We start from the raw sequence: 6000 nt of genomic DNA, 5'->3' as shown, positions 1-6000 counted from the left end.
GGTCAGAATCCAGCCAAAGGTTTGTCTGGAGTTTATAAGGTAATGCTTCTGTGATCACGCCAGAGGGCGCTCTCCCATAGGCGAGACATCGAGTGAATATTTGAAATAAAACTAAATATTGGTCATTTGCCAACACATTATTTTGTGAAATAAATGGGTTATATTTCACAGATAGTTATACTATTCTTATAATATATTAAAATACAATCATCCTTAACCTTCAAGTTAAATGCATTATTTCCGTGGACTTAAAAATCTTTTTTGGACTTAAAAATCTTTATTATTTTTTTGGATGGAAGGCCGGGCAGGGCCTTTGTGCCCTCCAAAAAATTACAACACCAAAGGCCAAGTGGCCTTGCCCCTAAAATGACGAAATTCCAGGCTTGAATGCAATAGATGTACTCTGAGTCTGTTACAAGTAAAAGTCCGGAATTCAACATTTACTTGAGTAAAAGTACTAAAGTATTGGTATAAAAATGTACTTAAAGTACCAAAAGTAAAAGTACAAAAATGTTTGAAAATAGCAGATCTACAAGCTCAGAACGCGTGCATCGCAACACGTTGTGAGCTTGTAGATCTGCTATTTTCAAATAGCTTATAGGTATAAAATAGGGCTAAAGTGGTTAATGTATGTTTCATAATGATTTATATCTGCAAAGTAACTAAACATTTCAAATAATTGTTGTGGAGTACAAGTATAGACAATTGGAAATACTCCAGTAAAGTAAAAGTACCTCAAAATTGTACTTAAGTACAGTACTTGAGTAAATGTACTAGTTACTTTACACCACTGCACGTCAGTGAAGAAAAAACGCTGGGAACATCCCTATGTACAAGTGGCTTTGCAGGGAAACAAGCCCAAAGTCGCTTATAATAAGCAGACCTGGCAACGCTGGCAGGCTAAAAGTCAAATTAGCACATGAATGGCCAGTCGGCTGACAGACTTAAATGCCAACTTTTGCCAACCGAATACCAGTCTGTTGCAGTCTGGAGTAGTCTGCAATAGTCTGGACGAGTCTGTTTGGTCCGGAGTTACCTTTACACCACTGCAATTATGTGAAAGGGAAACATATTGCTAATTTGTATGGCAGAGTTTTCAATAAAGTTCCTCTTCAAATAGTCTGTGATGTTATTAGTTTTAATGTATTTAATTCCCCATGCCACCAGTAGAGGTCAGCACTATACCTCAATGAAAAAACAACAACAATACTTTATTGAGCTGATTTGGACTTTGAAGACTCAATCAAGGTTGAAAACATGATGAGACTTTTCTGCTGTATAGAACACGAGTGGTTTAGTGCTGACCTCTAGTGGTGGCATGGGGAATTAAATACAACACACAATTTTCAAATAACTTTTAAAGCATGAAAGTGTCTTTGTTTACTACTTTTTTTTAATTTATTTTTAAATTGTGTGTACATCAAACCTACACACCAAATTAGAATGTGGTTCATGTCACTTTGCCTACATATTCTACTCACATTGGTAAAATGAAACGTAATCTATTATATACTATAGGCCAGGGTTCCCCAATTAGTTTTCCCCAAGGGCCAAATGATGTCTAGGGTACCAAGCCGAGGGCCACAACATTGCCCAACCTGCGAACAGATTGGGGCTTGGGGGATGCGTTCCCGCTACTGCAGTGACAGTGCAGATACCAGTGTTGCTGCTGCTCTTACCACCATTATTATAATGATTATTATTGGTTGTGGTACTAATAATTTAGGTCTGTGTAACAGAGAGAGCTCCTCTGTTACTTGAGATAGCCCTCATGTATTGAATGATATTTGCACAGCAGATTTGCACTTTTAGTATTTTGCACAGTTCACCTTGCAGTGCAATATGGAGAGAGTGCAATATGTTTGTAGTGTGAGGTTTTATTGTTGAGGTTGATTGAATGTTCAACAGTACCTGTTTGTTGCCAGCATGATTGGGCTGGACCATATCAGGATAACAGAGGGGGGTTATGATGTGTGATGTGTTTGCGATTGCTAATATTTATGTTGTAGTATGGTGTGGATAAAGAATCATTATTGGTGTAGTTCATGGAGTTTTGATAGATGTTATGAGAGTTCATGTTATCTGTATTTATGTATGTGTATTATACGGTAATCTACCCCTGGGCCTTGACATGGTTGAGTCCAAACTAATTGCCTCCAGTATAAAAGACTGCCAACCACCAACACACTCAGTTGGATGAGAGCTGGACATCACCATGTCACCTGTGTGGAGAGCTGCCTGTGTTAATGTATTTTTTTGTATTGTCGGTGAAACAATCAGAATAAATACACCTTTTTGGTTGCACCCTAGCAAGGCCTCTGTACTAACTCTAACCGCAAGTCGGGCATTCTAACAGCCTGGGATTCTTAAATCCTGTGTTGAGGGTCACACAAGGAAAAAATGCACTCTGGAAACAAAATAAGCCAAACCAACCATTTACTTTAAATATGTGGTTGTTACAGTCTGCTTGAAAAGTATGCAGATGTGTAACAGCAGCCAGTGGTACATACTGAAACTCAAAATAAGTCCAGAATCAACAATTTACTTACAGATGCGTATGTTACAGTCTGCCTGAACAGTAATACAGATATTATAACAGCAGCCAGTTGTACAAGCTGAAAATCAAATGAAATTAATCAAGAACCAACAACATTTACTTCAAAGATTTGTTTGTTATACAGTGTTTCAATAGCAATGCAGATTTATGACAGCAGGGAGTTCCATTCATACACACTGAAACTAATCTTCTCCCAGTGGCCAGTTTGTGTTCCTTCTCTGTCTGTCTGTCTGTGACACGCACGCACGCACGCACGCACAGGAAGAAAGAAAGGAAGACAGAGAGGAGTCTGTTTCTGTCCTGATTCTTGATAGAATTCATTGTAGAAAACGATGACTCACATATGTTTGTGGAGGGAAACATTGTGAATAGAATCACTGCAGTAGCTCTCATGTTTTTTAATTGGATTTGGGGAACCACATTGATCCAAAAGTCGCGTTAACGTCCTTGTGTTGTGCTTTGAGCACATCAGATGCCCTCATGTCCTAAACCTCCATCTGAAGAGCTGCCTCGTCTATGTTAGGGGCCAGCTTTTTGGCCTCTGCAGTCCACTGGCCATCAGCTGAAACTGAGAACGGCTGTCTGTGGAAGAGGATGATGTCAGCTGAGAGTTTGCAGCTTTCAAATCGTTTCTGCCAGGCTCGTCACAAAATCCTTCATCACTGGTGTCTCGTGCATTTTGTTCTTCTTCTCCAGAAGGCTTAGATTTGATCTGAAAGCCGCAATCGCCTCGTACGTGTCAGCAACAGTGTGGTTCTTGCCTTGAGGTTGTAGATTGAGGTTATTTAGATGAGACATGATGTCACACACACAAAAAAAACACTTTCCTGTCACTTGCGGTGACACTATATATAGTATACACAAAAAAAAATGTGTATACTATATATGTGTATACTATATATATTTCTTATAATATTCTTTCATTATTAGGCCACATAAAATCGAGGATTGACTAAACATGGTTTGCAAAAATATTTTACCTGGGAGGTTCTTGACATGTAAAGGTTTGAGAACCACTGCACTATACTGCTGAACTGCATTCAAAGGACTGTTTATTTCTAGGGCTATTTGCTTACTCATTCAGTCCTTTAAATTCCCCATCTAAATTATTAGTATCTCTGAGAATACAAATGGAACCACAAAACATTCTAAATTATAGCAATGAAAATCCAATCTCTAATCACATCACTTGTAGATCTTCTATTTCCGAAGCATTTTCAAAAGTCTTCTAATTATTATTATTTATTATTTTTGCCTATATTGACATGCCCAACATTGGGATACCAGAGGTAAAGTGGATGCATGTTGCATGAACAAAAGGGACACTTAGCTGCACAGGTGAGTGGGAGCGTAACATTGTATGGTTATTATTTTCAGAGGACATTCTGACAGTTTTCTGGTTGGGTGAACAGGTATTCTATCTTGATGAAAACAACAAACAACAGCCAGTGGAGTGGAACAATGGAAAAATGAAGGTGAGACAGATATGCACTGTCTCACCAATCAATTGTACTTGACGAGTGATTAGATACTGACGGGCATGACAGGATTTCAGTGTCACAACTAGTTCAATGTGAGGGTACCTAACTTTGATCAGAGGTGAGCAAACCTTTAGGTTGGAGGTCTGATGGTGTTTGCGGACCCCCAGACTGTCTGTGGATCAAAGAGGATGATGTCAGCTGAGAGTTTGCAGCTTTCAAATCGTTGCTTGAAGTTTTCTGCCAGGCTCGTCACAAAATCCTTCATCGCTGGTGTCTCGTGCAATCGCCTCATACATGTCAGCAACATGGTTCTTGCCTTGAGGTTGTAGATTGAGGTTATTTAGATGAGACATGATGTCACACAAAAAAACAACACTTTCCTGTCACTTAAAAAATGAAAAATTGAAATTCCTGGGCTTTTTAGCTCTGCTGCAGGCTGGATTAAAACGTCAGAATGTATATGTGTGTATGTGTGTGTGACGTGTGACGTGTGTGACGTGTGTGCGTGCGCGCGTGTGTGTGTGTGTCTCGGGGCAGCGAGTGGGGGGTGTTTACGGCATGGTTTCGGGTTTCAAACAGTGTTTATGTGGCCACATGTGGAGGAGGACCATGTATACGTCATGGGAGAAGGAAAAAATGTGTACACGTGATGCGAAGTCTTCTGCAAGGAGAAATGAAGAGTGGTCGAGCCTACACTTCATGTACACTCGCTCCATGCGCACTCAGAGAGCCCACTGGGCTCCTCCACTCGGCTCCTCCAAAAAGCAAATGACCAATTGGGACCAAACTAGTTCCGGGTCAAGCTGGAGTGACCGAGTGGGAGTGAGCGAGTGGTCGAGATTTGGGGTATTGGATCTCTTGGCTCTGGTTAAACAAGGAAGCTGGGTAATGGCATTTACAACATACTGTGCAGAACATTAAAATACAATACAACAAAACAATGCATACAATTCACAGCCTGGTCGCCAGAGAAAACATTGTCACAGTATGTTGCGCAGAATCAAATTCTTTATCCCAAAAACGTTCCATGTGAAACATGCAATGACATGGTCCACACTCTACAGATGCACACCATGTTGAGTCAATCCTCAGATTTCATGTAGCCTACTAGCCGACGCTAAACCTAACCCATAACCCTAACCTTAACCTCACAAAAACAATGCCTAAACCTAATCTTAACCCTAACCGTAACCTCACAAAAACAATGCCTAAACCCTCATCTTAACCATAAACCTAAATGTTAAAATGCAACATGTAACTTTTCTGGGGTCCAGAAACTTTTATGTCAAACAACTTCTGCAGAAATGTACAGTGACAACGTTTCCTCTGGTGATTGAGTTGAAAATGTAAATATAAAGTAACCATCAACAACATCCAGGCAACATCCAGGCACCTAGGCTCAGTACAGCCTGACGGCGTGTCGCAGGTTCAAGTCCTGATTCCCCATTTCCTGTCAGCCTACTGCCCGATCAAAACAGGCCAAAAATAAATCTTTAAAAAAAAAAAATACAATTTTCTATCATCGGCATATACATTTAAATAGATGTAGTGCTTTCTAATAACATGACAAAAGAAGCCCCAGAAGGGAACCATTCTGCAGATGGCATTCTGGGGCTTTTTTTGTTGGCAAACTTGGCATCGATGCGACAAGTTGCTGAGTCACAACTAAACTAGTGTTCCTTCTCCCACTGTCTCAGGTGTCTCAGGTGTAAGAAAGGTATGAAAACGATGCCCCTTTCAGTCACTCGGACATGTTGCAACACTGAGATTCACTTGTTAACCAGAGAGCATGCCCAATTGTAGTCTATGTTTGGGCGAGCTTTTAGATGTATTGGGTGGGCAACCTTACTTAGAAATTCTGTGTGTGTGTTTGTGTGCATATGTGTTTGTGTGCGTGTGTGCGTGTGTGCGTGCGTGCGTGCGTGCGTGCGTGCGTGCGTGCGTGCGGGCACAGACACAGAA

Source organism: Gymnoscopelus braueri (genome assembly GCF_963280865.1).
Source record: "Gymnoscopelus braueri genome assembly, chromosome: 11".
Taxonomy (NCBI): Eukaryota; Metazoa; Chordata; class Actinopteri; order Myctophiformes; family Myctophidae; genus Gymnoscopelus; species Gymnoscopelus braueri.
This window is presented reverse-complemented; position numbering follows the sequence as displayed.